Source organism: Rhinolophus sinicus, linkage group LG07 (genome assembly GCF_036562045.2).
Source record: "Rhinolophus sinicus isolate RSC01 linkage group LG07, ASM3656204v1, whole genome shotgun sequence".
Lineage (NCBI taxonomy): Eukaryota > Metazoa > Chordata > Mammalia > Chiroptera > Rhinolophidae > Rhinolophus > Rhinolophus sinicus.
The window spans coordinates 63,663,107-63,675,368 of record NC_133757.1 but is presented as its reverse complement, the minus strand read 5'-3'; the positions used below and the strand labels follow the sequence as shown (position 1 = coordinate 63,675,368).

Sequence of the window (12,262 nt, the reverse complement as noted above, 5' to 3'; positions counted from 1 at the left end):
TTCAGATACACAGGGGCTACCAGCACGGAGGGGCCAGCTGGAATCTAGGCCAAGTCGCAGTGCTGCTCTATACCTACCGAGCAGAGCTTGGCTAGGTTACCGCACATCTGTGAGCCTCAGGTTTCTGTCTATAAAATGGAGCTAATGATCCATACCTTCCCATTAATAACAGGGTTTCTCAACCTCAGTGCTAATGACCTTGCCAAGGTCCCCCGGGAGAAAATCGCCCCTGGTTGTGAGAACTGCTGCTATAGAATCAAGGGGAGAGCATTAGCCCAGCCTCTGGAACGTCGTTTGTTCATTCATTCTTTTATGCCTTCCACATTTCCCAGAATATCTTGCCCTGCATTCTGGAAATGGTAGGAAGTGACATGAGACAGGAATCGAATGGGCAGTTCTGGGCAGTAGAAAGGGCTGGAGACCTGGGTGGAGATAGTGTCATGTGGGCAAGTCACTGAAACTCTACTTACACCTGTAAAACGGACAATAAAAATAGCCCTGGCTCTTCCCCCATCCCCAGGGGTGGGGCTGCTCTCCACACTGGAGAGGGCTGAGGAAAAGAATTGTCATGAAATTGGTCCCAGGGCAGCCAATGCTTGAGAGTCTCCCGTTGCTCAGAGCCTCCTGACTCAACTAGTCCTGGATCCTTCCCTACCCCGGGGGACGCCTGTGCCAGAGGGAGGCATAGTGAGTGCTGGCCACTCAGCCCTGCGATTTAACTGCAGGCCAAAGGGCAGCAAGAGAAATAAATACGTCGCACCCTTTCTCTACATGTCTCCCCAGTGCAGAGTCTGCACACTTGTTTAGTTTTCCCTCAACAAACAGTAAGAAATATATTTACATCATGGAGACACACACACACACACACACACACACACCCCAAACCAAAGAAAATTCATGAAACAAAACTTACCCTGTTTATATGTACTGTCTGATATTTCCATTCCATTCCATTCCATTCCATTCCATTCCATTCCATTCCATTCCATTCCATTCCATTCCATTCCATTCCATTCCATTCCATTCTATTCTATTCTTTAATTAAAAAAACCCCATTTGTAATTCAGTAAGTGATTTCAGGACTCAATGATGAGTTATGATCTGCAATGGTTTAAAAAAAAAAAAAAAAAACGTTCTGGACCAGTAATCCCAGGTATTCGTGATTAGTTTCAGTTGCTGCCCTGTCCATAGTGATGCTGGGTTTTAATCTGGATGGAGAAATGGAGACCCGATGCCCAAACACAGTGACTGGCAGGGTCAGACCAGATTCACGTGGGGGAGGGGAGGGGACACCTGAGTGGTGGATCTACAGGCCAAGCCCTGACTTTCTGCTTCAGTGTTGTGTCCCCAGTCCCCACACAGAGCCTGGGCCTACCACAGGGCCATTCATTTGTTAAACAAATGAATGAATGAATAAAAGAAATCCCCATTTATCTAGTGTAAGGTAGGCATTTTATATACTCCAATATTATTGATTCATATTTATTATTATGTAATGATTCTTGCAACCTGTGAAGTAGATATTGCTGTTGTTCCTTACAGAGGAGGAAACTGAGGTCCACCAAAGTTTAATACCTGGTGGTATGGGGTTTGAACCTGAGACTGCTGGAGAGGGAGAGGGTCCCTGCAACCTGCATTTACGGAGGCTCCTTCAGGGGCCTGCTGCATGTTGAGAACCTCTGCTCAGCACCACCATCGCACCCCTGGCCACCCTGCTGCCCCCCCATCAGGTCTCTTTGGTGCTCATCTTAAGACCACAGGATGTCCTTCTATTCCCTGCACCCCATTACACCTGGGAGTCCACAAACGGGCTGCAAAGGCCTTGAAAGCCTGCCCTGCCCCTTACTGACAGGCACACAGCTCTCTAGCTAATAGCTGTGGCATCAGACAGCCTTCGGACAAGTCACTCAATTTGTCCAAGCCTTAGTCTTGTTTTTGTAAACTGGGGCTGATAGGAAGGCAAACCCAGCAGCCTGGTTCTCATGGAAGCCCCTATGGATTGTAAAGTGGGTGTTTCAGGGATGAGTGTGACCTATGGCCCAGACTCCACCTTGGAGAGCCTTGTCCAGAGAGGAGGCCCCTTCAGAGGCTCCCAGAAGAAGAGGCACATGGGTTTGCTGGGAGTGGGGTGTCTCTCAGCAACCATCCTCTCTCCAGCCACTAGGGAGGGACACCCCTTGAAAGCAGCCCTGGGGTGTCCTCAGGCTTGGGCAGGGAAAGGAGTTCCAGGCAGGGCTCCTAGAACCACCAGAGGGCTGGGGTGCTGCAGAGTTCTCCTCACCATCTGTGAACCCAATTTCCCCATCTGTGAACTGGTGCCATAAGGCTGGTGACAAAGGCAGAGAAGCGCTGGAAGAGCCATCACTGAGCATTGGGAGTCTGCTGGGCACTTCCAGAGGCACATCCTGTTTGCCCAGCTCCCACGACCTGCTATGCTCTTATACCCGCAAACTCCAGGCCAGTTGGTGTGTTTTGTGCTAAGGAAATCTGATGCAGAGAAATTGAGGACCAGAGAGGTCGAGGAACTTGCTCAAGGTCACACAGCCAGGGAACAGGAGAGTTGGGATTCTGACCCAGGTCTCTGTGCTACATACCTCTGCCCTTCCTATATGGCCAAGGGGCATCAGGTGTATGTGTGTAGGTGGGGGGTGGCGGGAGATCACCCTCTGCAATAGTGCTCCTGCAGGGCAAAGACGTGGGCAGCCTTTCTTTTAGCACCTTCTCTTCCATCTCCTGTGGCCCACTGCTTCCTACGAGGGAGCATTTGCTTTAGTAAAGCCAGAGAAGGCATCTTTTGGACCTGGCTGTCATGGGGGAGCATCCGGGAGGGTGCCATCTTCCTTGTCCCTGATGGCCAGGAAGGTGAGAGTAGCTGGTATGGGGGAGAGCTACTGGGAATTTCTAATCCTCCCCCACACATCAGAAACCAGCTGTCCCTGGCCATCTCACTTCCTGCTGGTGGCTGGTAAGTAGATGGGAGATGGCTGGTTGGTAGATGACAACTGTCCTTTCTCTGACAAGTGTGGTCGCGGTGAGTCTGGCTTTGCCAGGGAAGGAAAGAGAGAGAACTTCGCTGCCATGGGGATACAGTCACAACACTGACAAACATCCCACCTGCTTCATGGAATGCTTTACAGAGTCAAGAAAAATAATTCAGACGTAGCTACCCAGGTTATTCTTCTGAAAATTAAAACTGAAAAATGCTCTTCCAACAGGCAAGGCTAGTTAAAACAATGGCTCAAGTTGATGTGAAAAGATCAGCTTCTTGGAGCTTCCACTGTGTCTGAGAACAAGGAGGGAATCTGTCCCTGTCTCCTTCCCTAAGGCAGTGTCCTAACTTCTCAGAAGGCCACAGGGTGGGGTGGGGGTGGGGGGTTATTACACTGCATGCTGGGCCATACCCAGGAGGGGCCATCTCAGGAGGACAGGGTGGGGAAGAGTGGGGGTGGGCATGCTGCTGTCTGGGACCACCTGGAGTACCACCACCCGGGCCCCTTCTGGGAGGCTTTACCCATAGGTCATAGGCTCTTGGGCCATTTGGGTCTCAGGGCTGTCACCCACTGTGGTTTGGGCTGTGTTTGCCTTGCTCTAGGCCTGGCCCTGGGCAGGCCGTGTGTGTGCAGGGTGCAGAGATGAATCAGAAATGTGGCTCTGTCCATGGGATGGTCACCTATGAAGGGATACCAGACAGCGGTGAGTACGAGCTGCATGGTCAGGAGATGGAAAGAGAGGTGGGCTTGCTTGAAGGCAGCTGTGGGAGAGCTTTGGCTGCCAGTCCATACACCAACAGCCAGCAGGGTCCAGCCTGGGCACCAAGCAGAGAGTGGTGGAAAGAGCAGGAAGCTTAGAGTCAGACCAGCACCCCCGTTCCTAGCCCTGTGCCAGGCGACAAGTTACCTCACCTTTCTGAGCCTCTGCGCATTCATCTGCAACAATACCTACTTCCTCGGTGACTGTGAAGGGTGGGGGTAAAGAACTGTTAAGAGCCCATTAGAGACAGACATATACAGAGTAAGGACTTGATGAATGGAAGCTTCCACCACTAGAGACCTTGGATCTTTGAAGCAGACAGTGCAGGGAAGACATCCTATATCTACAACAATAGGATTACCTTGTGCCTTAAATGAGCTCATGTATGGAAAGCACATAGTAGGTGCTCAGTAAATGCCCACATGCATCATTTCAAATCTCCAGACTGGGCACTATAACATCATGAAAAGGACCTGGACAGAAGTCAGACCCCCTTGGGCATGGTCCCTAGCTGTACTGGCTGTGACTGGCCCTTGGCTCATTACGAAACCTCTCTGTGCTTTGGTTTCCTTGTCTGTGAAGTGGAACTACTAATCGTACCTGCCTCGTGGGGTCATGGTGAGGACTCCGTGATTGGTGTCTGTGAGGTGGTCGGCACCTGGTGACCATCCATAAATGTGACTGTTGTCCCCACCACACAACCTGTTTAATCCAGGGCCGGGGACCTGAGGGTCACTTTCCCCAACATAAATGGGGGAGAGAAACGAGGCAGCGACTGACTAGAGCACCCAGAGGGCTCCCCTGTCCTTGGTCCCACCCGTGTTTGCCCTCTCTGCTGGTTTCCTAGCCTTAGCAAAGCACTCAGGTCTCATTCTTAGAATGGATTGTGGCTGCCCCACAGTAGCATGAGTGCTTGTATGGCATTGCTCTTGAACGATGGGTCTGCATCTCCTAGGCAGTCATCCAAAGCCATCCGGGGAAATCTTGCACCTCAGTTACAGTTCAGACTCTTGCCCTCCCTTGCCCTTGAGGTTTAAGATTAAAGTTAGGTAAATTAGGTCAAATTAGGTAAAGTTTTAACTGCCTGTCTATTCCTCAGGAGGGGCTGGGAGGCAGAGCAGGGTGTCCTGGCTGACATTGGTGTGTGCTGAGGTCACCAGATACTGCCACATTGCCGTGTGTCGGCAATATCACTTCCTCTCCAGGGCTGCGTCCTCCACTCCAAGCACTAAAGGTGTCAAGATCCATGAGTCTCTTTGGCATAAGAGGGGAGGCAATAATGATGTGTGAATGTTCAGAGGCCACTGTGAAGACGGAGTAAGTTCTCTGTGGTGCCAGTTGCTCTCCCCCAGAGCAATGAGCATGATCAGCTAAACCCTGAAGCATTGGAATTTCTCTTTAGTGGCCTCTGGGAAAAAATGCCTCAGGTTGGAGTTTAGCAGGAGAGAAAATAATGGACAAATAGGATGGTTGAAGGAAGCAAGCAGTTCTTGTATTTCTGTCACAGGCTTGATGCTTTTCATGTTTGCTCATTTAATTCATGAAGGACCCTTTGAGATAGAATTCCCACTGGTTGGCATTCAACACTGTTGGTATCCCCATTTTGCAGAGGGGGAAGTTGAGGCCCAGGGGCTTGCTGAGGAGGGTGGAGCTGGCCAGTTCTGCTATGTCCTGACGCCCCTGCTGAGTGCTCCAGCAGCCTCCCGGGAGCAGGGTGGACTGTCTGAAGCTCTGAGGGGACCGACTTGCCTGGGCACTTGTGGCCTTTCTAAGGGAGGTTTTGACTTGTGGTGAATGGAACAGCCTCCTTTGTAGAGACTCCTTTGGAGGCTGATGTGAGCTATAGGTCTAGTGAGCAGTTAGGAAAAGATGTGGACTTTGGACTCAGGCTCCAAGTTTACATCTCTGCCCCTTGGTAGCTGTGCATACTGGGGCAAATTACTCAACCTCTCTAAGCTGCAGTGCCTACTCTGTGAAGGGGATCCTAAAACCTATCACACTGGAATAGGACCAGGAAATGTACATAAGCACCTTTCATATGGGAGTAGTGCAGCCAGCAATTGCCCTAATGAAAATGGTGGGCACACTGAGGGCAAGAAATGACTCAGTTCTGATCTGTTGACCTCCGTGGCCTTTGGGTTTAACCTGTCTCCGAGAGGAGCAGACAAGGCCAGGTGAGGTGATGAGCTGGTGGTGCTGCATGTGGCTAGGCTGCCCTAGGACCAGGCAAGCCAAGGGGCAGCTCCAAAGTGACCCAGCTGTCACAGGCAGGGCTCAGAGGCGGGAAGCCTGAAACCAGCCTCCAGACTTGGCAGGGAGTGGGGGAAGCACTGGTCACTCAAGCAAATCTCAGAGTTTCCTCTCCTTCTGGCCTTCCCTAAGCTGCAGGCGAAGGCTTTAAGATGGGAGGTGGCTGAGATGAAATCCATCCCTTAGCTCAGCCCTGCAGTCCCTCAGAGGCTCAGCTTCTCCTTTGAAGAGGCCCCTCAGGGACAGAAGAGACCACCTAGGGCCAGGGAGCAGTGTGCAGGCTGCACAGGTCCCTAGGAGGCCCCAAGTTCACGCTGAGGCCATATGCTGGCACCTCCTGGGGATTTGGAAGCCCTTCTGGGCCTGGCCGCGTGGGCTGTGCTCATGTTCTCTCTGGGCACAGCCTTGAGGGAGGTCACATGGAAGAACTCTTCCCAACCTTCATGTGATGTGGTCCAAAGGGGTCCGTTTCCCCTTCCTACCAAGAAAAGGAGGTCTGTCTGTCAGGCGCTGGGAAGAAAGCTATTACTGGTTGATTGGCTCTTTGAATGCCCAAGCTGTTGGGTTCCTTCTCTGCTTTCAAGCTCCATGAGGCTGACTGACACAGTCTCCAAAGGGAATGCACTTGAACCAAGCAGTCTTCAGTCTTGCACTTGACAGCTGAGGTCAGCTGAGAATCTGCTTTGCTTCCATCTTGACTTGGGAGGTTATGCGTTACACAAGCAGCCCCCTCCAAGGAATGTTCTAGAATGATATTGATGACATACAGTGGGGGTGACACATCAGCAGTGCTTCATATACTCCATTTCTGGGTCTTGATACATGTACCTTGACCTTGTCATTCCCTTTCCATCCACCCTCACTAGCTTGAGTCATGTAACTCCTGGGAACCAAGTCAAAACTAAGAGATGTTTGGGGTTTTCCCAACTAACTAAATGAAATATAAGATTGAGTTGTAGGGCCGTGGATTGGCTGGATTTGGTGAAATGTGGTTTAAACCCTCAAATGGCATAAAACCAAGACCCACAGTAGCCTGTTGGGAAGTGTCAGCACTGTGTGTCTGCATGAGGGCTGCCTTCTCTTAAAGACCTTTGTGTCTCTGTAGTAACCCTGGGCAGATGGAATGAAATCTCAGGAGACAACGAAGAAGATGGCCCAGCCCCAGCTCCACTGGCCGGTAGATTTCTGTACTGAGATTTCTGGCCTAAGTTGGGGGGACAGGGCTATTTCCAACCATGGGACTTCCCCATTCTGTAAGTGTCTCTAGGGCTTCCTTAGGCTCAGGAGTAAAGAAGTGCAAAACAATAAGACACTTGCTCGTGAAAAGACGTTGGGGTGAGTGCATACTTCTTCTGAGGACTTGTAGCCCTCTCTGGTCTTCCCTGTCTCCTCCACACACTTGTGTCTCCCTGGTTTCCAGGGCATCCAAGCCCCTCTGTTACCAGGACCCAGCATTCCACCAGTCCCCTTTCCTTCCAGCAGGCACAGTTGCTCCCATCCCAACGAGCTGCTGGTCACCAGAGAGCAGGCACAATTGTTCTCCTCCCACAGACCCAGGGGCAGACGCACGCTGGACTCAGGTCACCCGGAGATGTCTATTTATAAACCATCCTGATAAGCACAATCTGCCCTGCTCAGCTCAGGCCACACTCCACAGCAAAGCTAACTCTCCCAGTGGTGAACTGAACACTTCCTGTACCAGCCAGACTACAAAAACCGGCCCATGGAAAAGGCAGGGGGTTCCAGAGCCAGCCACTGGCCCTGAAGGGTCCAGCTCACAGGCTGTTTTAACTGCCAGAACTCTTACTGTGGTGTGTGTGTGACTCTGTGTGTGTGTGTGTGGGTGTGTGTGTCTGTGTGTGTACAAAATTGACTCATCTCAGGGAGCATTGACGTACAGTACTTTTTCTGTAAAGGGTTGAATAATAAATGTTTTTGTTTTTGCCAGCCCTATGACCTTGGCTGCTGTAGCCATAGACAATATGTAAATGAACGAGTGTGGCTGTGTGCTAGTAAAACTTTATTTACAAAACTAGGCACTCAGTCCACAGCCATGGTTTACCAACCACTGCTGTAAAGGGAACTCAAATGCTGGAAAATTGGACATGAAATTTATGTAACTTTACCAACAATTGTCACCCCAATAAACTTTAATTTTTTAAAAAAATTGGACCTCATTTAACACAAAAATTTATTTAATCTGCACTGCAGGATCCCTATACTTGTGGGTTTTAAAAATATTACTTCAAGTAGACTTTATTAGAATGGGGCTAGATGTGTTGAAAGAAGTGGCCCATAATTTAGTTTTTAAGAAAATCACCTTTATTTTCTAGAGCAGTTTTAGGTTCACAGCAAAATCGAGCGACTGAGTGAAAGACACAGAAGTTTCCCACAGACTCCCTATCCCTCACACGCATGGTCTCCTCCATTATTAACACCCATGGGGGGGGGGGTTAAAGTCCCTAAATACTAATTGTTTAAGGTTATCTAGCTTTCCACATTTATTCAATATTGTTCTTCTCAATTATCAATTCTTCTCCATGAGAAAAAATAAAGATATGATTTTAGATTTGGTGAAGCCTGCCCTGCGGGAGTCTGGTTGGAGATCCCAAAGGTATGGGGGGAACACACAGCCTGGTGGGGGGGCCTCTGCGTTGAATACACTCATGCTCTCAGTGTCCATGGTCAGAATGTCTCGATGACCAATTACCCTCTTCGTTACAGCTGGTCGGATCCTGCCTGTCCCAGTGCTGGGGGACACAACACAGCCAGTCTCCTGCCATAGAGCGTGTGACCCTGGGGTCGCCCACATTTGGCAGCACAGCAACCTGGGCACATCCACAGGCCTGTGACCACTCAGCTGTGTGGGAGTAGGGTGCCCTGACAAATGCACATAAGGACAAAGTCACACATGTCTACACCACGTATTCTGTACATGGACCCCCCATGGTCCACACAGCAGTCCTGCACCCATGGCACACCCAGCAGGCTGAGAAACAGCCTCTCGCCACTCACCCGCCCCGCACAGTGCCCTGGCCCAGAGCTCCTTCCCCAACCCCGCTGGCCCAGAGCGAAAGTCCCTGCCGCGAGGGGAGCTTGTGCTTCCTTGCCTATGCTGAGAAACCAAAGCCGGCACCCTACCTTTCTCTCTCCGAGTTTCTGCTGCTTGATCTTCAGGCCTCCACGGGAATGGATGAAAAGCCTGACTTGTAGCAGCCCAGCTCTCCAGCAGCCAGACTTCTTCCCTTGTTCGCTAGGCTGCCCAAAGATGAGAAGGGAATGGATTTGAGACCCAAACCTCTTCTTCTCCACCTGAGGAACCCTGCCCACCTGAGGGAAATCAGTGACCAGAAGCTGGCCAGACACTGGAAGTTTGGGAAGCGTACCTAAATAGAGACCCAGCCGGGGAAATCAAATGGTGTTCTTGGTGGGGAAGAGGCAAACAGTGCGTACTGCAACACCCGCGTGGTGTCAAGTAACAGTCAGATTAAACAAACAGCCTCAGCAGCTATTTTTACATCCAGAACGGCCAAGCGGTAATAGATAACTTGGGGAGTGCGAAATTGCTGGCTGGTTAGCTGGACCCTAAGCATGATTCCAACTTCAACCCAGAACCATTTCTAAAGCTATTCCAGCACCTACATTCAAATCACAATATCCCAAGGTGCAAAGGCAAACATTTGTTTAGGGAAACAGTAAAAACATGACAGTGTGTGCTGGGAGCCAGTGCCCGGAGGCCTACTGATGTCCCTGGGGCAGAAATAGCCCCTTTCATCATCGGCTCTGAGGACCGCAGGCTGCATTCCTCGAGTAAGGAGCTATACTCTGCTGTGCTTTGGGAGCAAAATAACATGCCCAGCTGCAGGCTGGGGGAAGGCCAGGCTGGGGTTTCGGGGAGAGGGTTGCAGAAAGATGTGAAATAATCAGGGAAGAGGCAAGGTAAGTGCCCCTGGGAGCCTAGCCATGCAAGGTCCAAGTGCCAGTAGACAGGTCCCGTTCTGCCAGGTGAAAGCCCCCTCTCCGTCTCTGGGAGGGGCTGGCCCAATGGTCCTTTTCTGTCTGGCCCTGGGGTCACCTGCTCCCCAAACTGCCTACAGACTCCCAGACATTCTCCAACCCCTATGCCTTTTCTCATGTGGTGCCAGCTCCTGGGTGACCTCACCCTCCCAAGTTGGTCCCGTGAGAGTCCACTCACTGCCAGGATTTAAAGCCAGAACTTGTTTTCTTTCTTTCCAAGAGCTTTTCTCACACTCCTTGCCCCATAGCCTGGAAAAGCTGAGGTGCCCACTCCCCGCTGGTTGCCTTGCTCTGTGTGGTCCTCAACACCCAGGGAAATCTGCATCGCACTGTATCTCTGTATCTGTTTGCAGACTACCCCTCCTGCCCCCTCATGGCTCCTCATGACCAGCAACCTCTGTCCCAGTCCCAAAGCGGGGCCTGGCACCACTTCCAGCCTTGAACCCGCTGGTGGCACATCAGTTAGAACTGAGTCAGAAAGAGGAGCTAGGTCCTCGGCACCCCACAGCTGGAGGGGTCAGATTCCAACAAGCAGGAGCATCCAGCCCTCCTTCTCCTGGGGCCTCGTACCTTGCCGTTTGCCCTGAGAACTTAGGACCTGGTTGTGGGGACACCTGCTCACTGATCAGCACTCAGAGATGGTTTGAGGGGGGCCCAAAGTGAACACTTTGATTTTACCGACCCCATCCTCCTCCTCTGCTTGTCAAAACTAATGTTAGCCAACCTAGCAGATGAAAAGAATCAACTTGAGATATGAACCAGCATGAAAAAAACAAAACAAAGCATAGGATTTGGAGCCTTGGCCCATTGTACTTTTCAGCTATTTGACACCAGCCAAATCATTTAAGCTCTCTGTGCCTCAGTGTACTCATCTCTAAGATGGACAGATTGCCTATGCTCCGTGGGGTTGAAGAGCAGAGTTCATGTACACGGATATGCTTGTATATTGCAAAGCTTCTCAAATCTCAGTCTTTGCTATGGTTTTCATGATTTTTGCCACATCTTCAACTCTCTGTACCATTGCTTACTTACTATATTTCCTTAAAGAGATCTTAAAAATAGAGCTTTATGATAAACAACAATACCTCTGAAATCGTGGATTTGATGTTCTAGTTAATTTTTTTCCGTTTTACACGTGGAAACAAATTTATAGCCAGTACATATCTTATCTGTGTTTGACTCAGTCCTTTTGTTCCAGATTTTAGGAAAGATTGCATCACTAAATCTCATCTTTGTGGAGCAGTTTGCTTTGGGGCTCAAATAACGTCAGCTGAACTGATTCAGCAGGCCCTGGATTTTCCTGACTTGCTTTCCTCCCACCCCTCAGTACATTTCTTCCCAGCTTACTTTTCATTCTTCACAGGTGGAGAACATGACCTCATGTCTGGTTTCGGATCCTAGAAGTGGTGAGCTTTGCTGTGCTGCAGGAGCTGATGGAGAAAAGAACCATGAGGATGACCCGGGTAAACTTCAGAGGGCGGGGCAGTGGCCAGCAGGTTGTCAACAGGAGAGATCGGAGAGAAAACAATAAACATAGTCGACAAGGCAAGAGGTCTGTCCTGGGAGCAGGAGACCTCAGAGTGCAGCCTGGGGCCCCATCTAGCTAGCCTGACCACAGCTGGCTGCTGCAGAATCTGCAGAATGTGCTTCCTCCTCCCTCGTGCCCTGGGCCCCACCTCTGGTTTGGTCATGGTGGGCACACTAGTGCCTATTACCCCAGCACCAAGCACAGCCCAAGCTCTAGACCAGGAGCTTAGGATCTGCATGAGCCGGAGTTGACATCTTTCCAGGGGACCGGCCCAGGCAAAGTGACCACTCTCTTCCAGTCCAGGAGCCATGAGCTGCGTGGAAAGAATGTGAATGAAGACACAATTCTAAATGTAGAATCACGGACGCTATGTGAGCCGCCTCTCTAATCGTCCAGAAAAACAAGACCCGCTTGTACATTCTGCAAGAGCGTAAATAAAGCTGTCCTCAGAAGGCAGGCTACAGCGTCCCAGCCTTGCAGTGACTTCTCTGGCCCCGACTCCCAGCAGAACCTCTGGAACGTTGTGGGAGCTGCCCACCTGTCTGTGTGGGTGAAAATAGCCCAGCTCTTGCCTGGACGTGCATGATGCTTGCTAACTTAATTTTGCAGCAAATTTACTCTGTTCTGCATCTGTGTTAGATAGAAAAGTTCAAAAGCTGGTAATGAAGGCAATGTGGAATGGGTCCATCAGGCCAGTTTCTGGTTCTGGGTGTTTAA

The 12,262-nt window shown here is 50.6% G+C and overlaps 1 protein-coding gene across 10 annotated transcripts in view; it reads right to left on the bottom strand.

Annotated features, from left to right (window-relative positions):
* Window positions 1-11,503, bottom strand: part of LG07H10orf71 (linkage group 07 C10orf71 homolog) — a 29,913-nt gene extending 18,410 nt beyond the window's left edge. For 2 of the 10 annotated variants that reach the window (XR_012497950.1, XR_012497949.1), the window contains exon 1: window positions 9,142-9,468. The gene's annotated coding sequence lies outside the window, so the exon portion shown is untranslated. Of the gene's footprint in view, window positions 1-913; window positions 1,102-9,141; window positions 9,486-11,364 lie in introns of those variants that run through there. The other 8 variants (XM_019730121.2, XM_019730120.2, XM_074337256.1 and 5 more) reach the window with 8 other exon arrangements.
* Window positions 11,504-12,262: the final 759 nt, after the last annotated feature.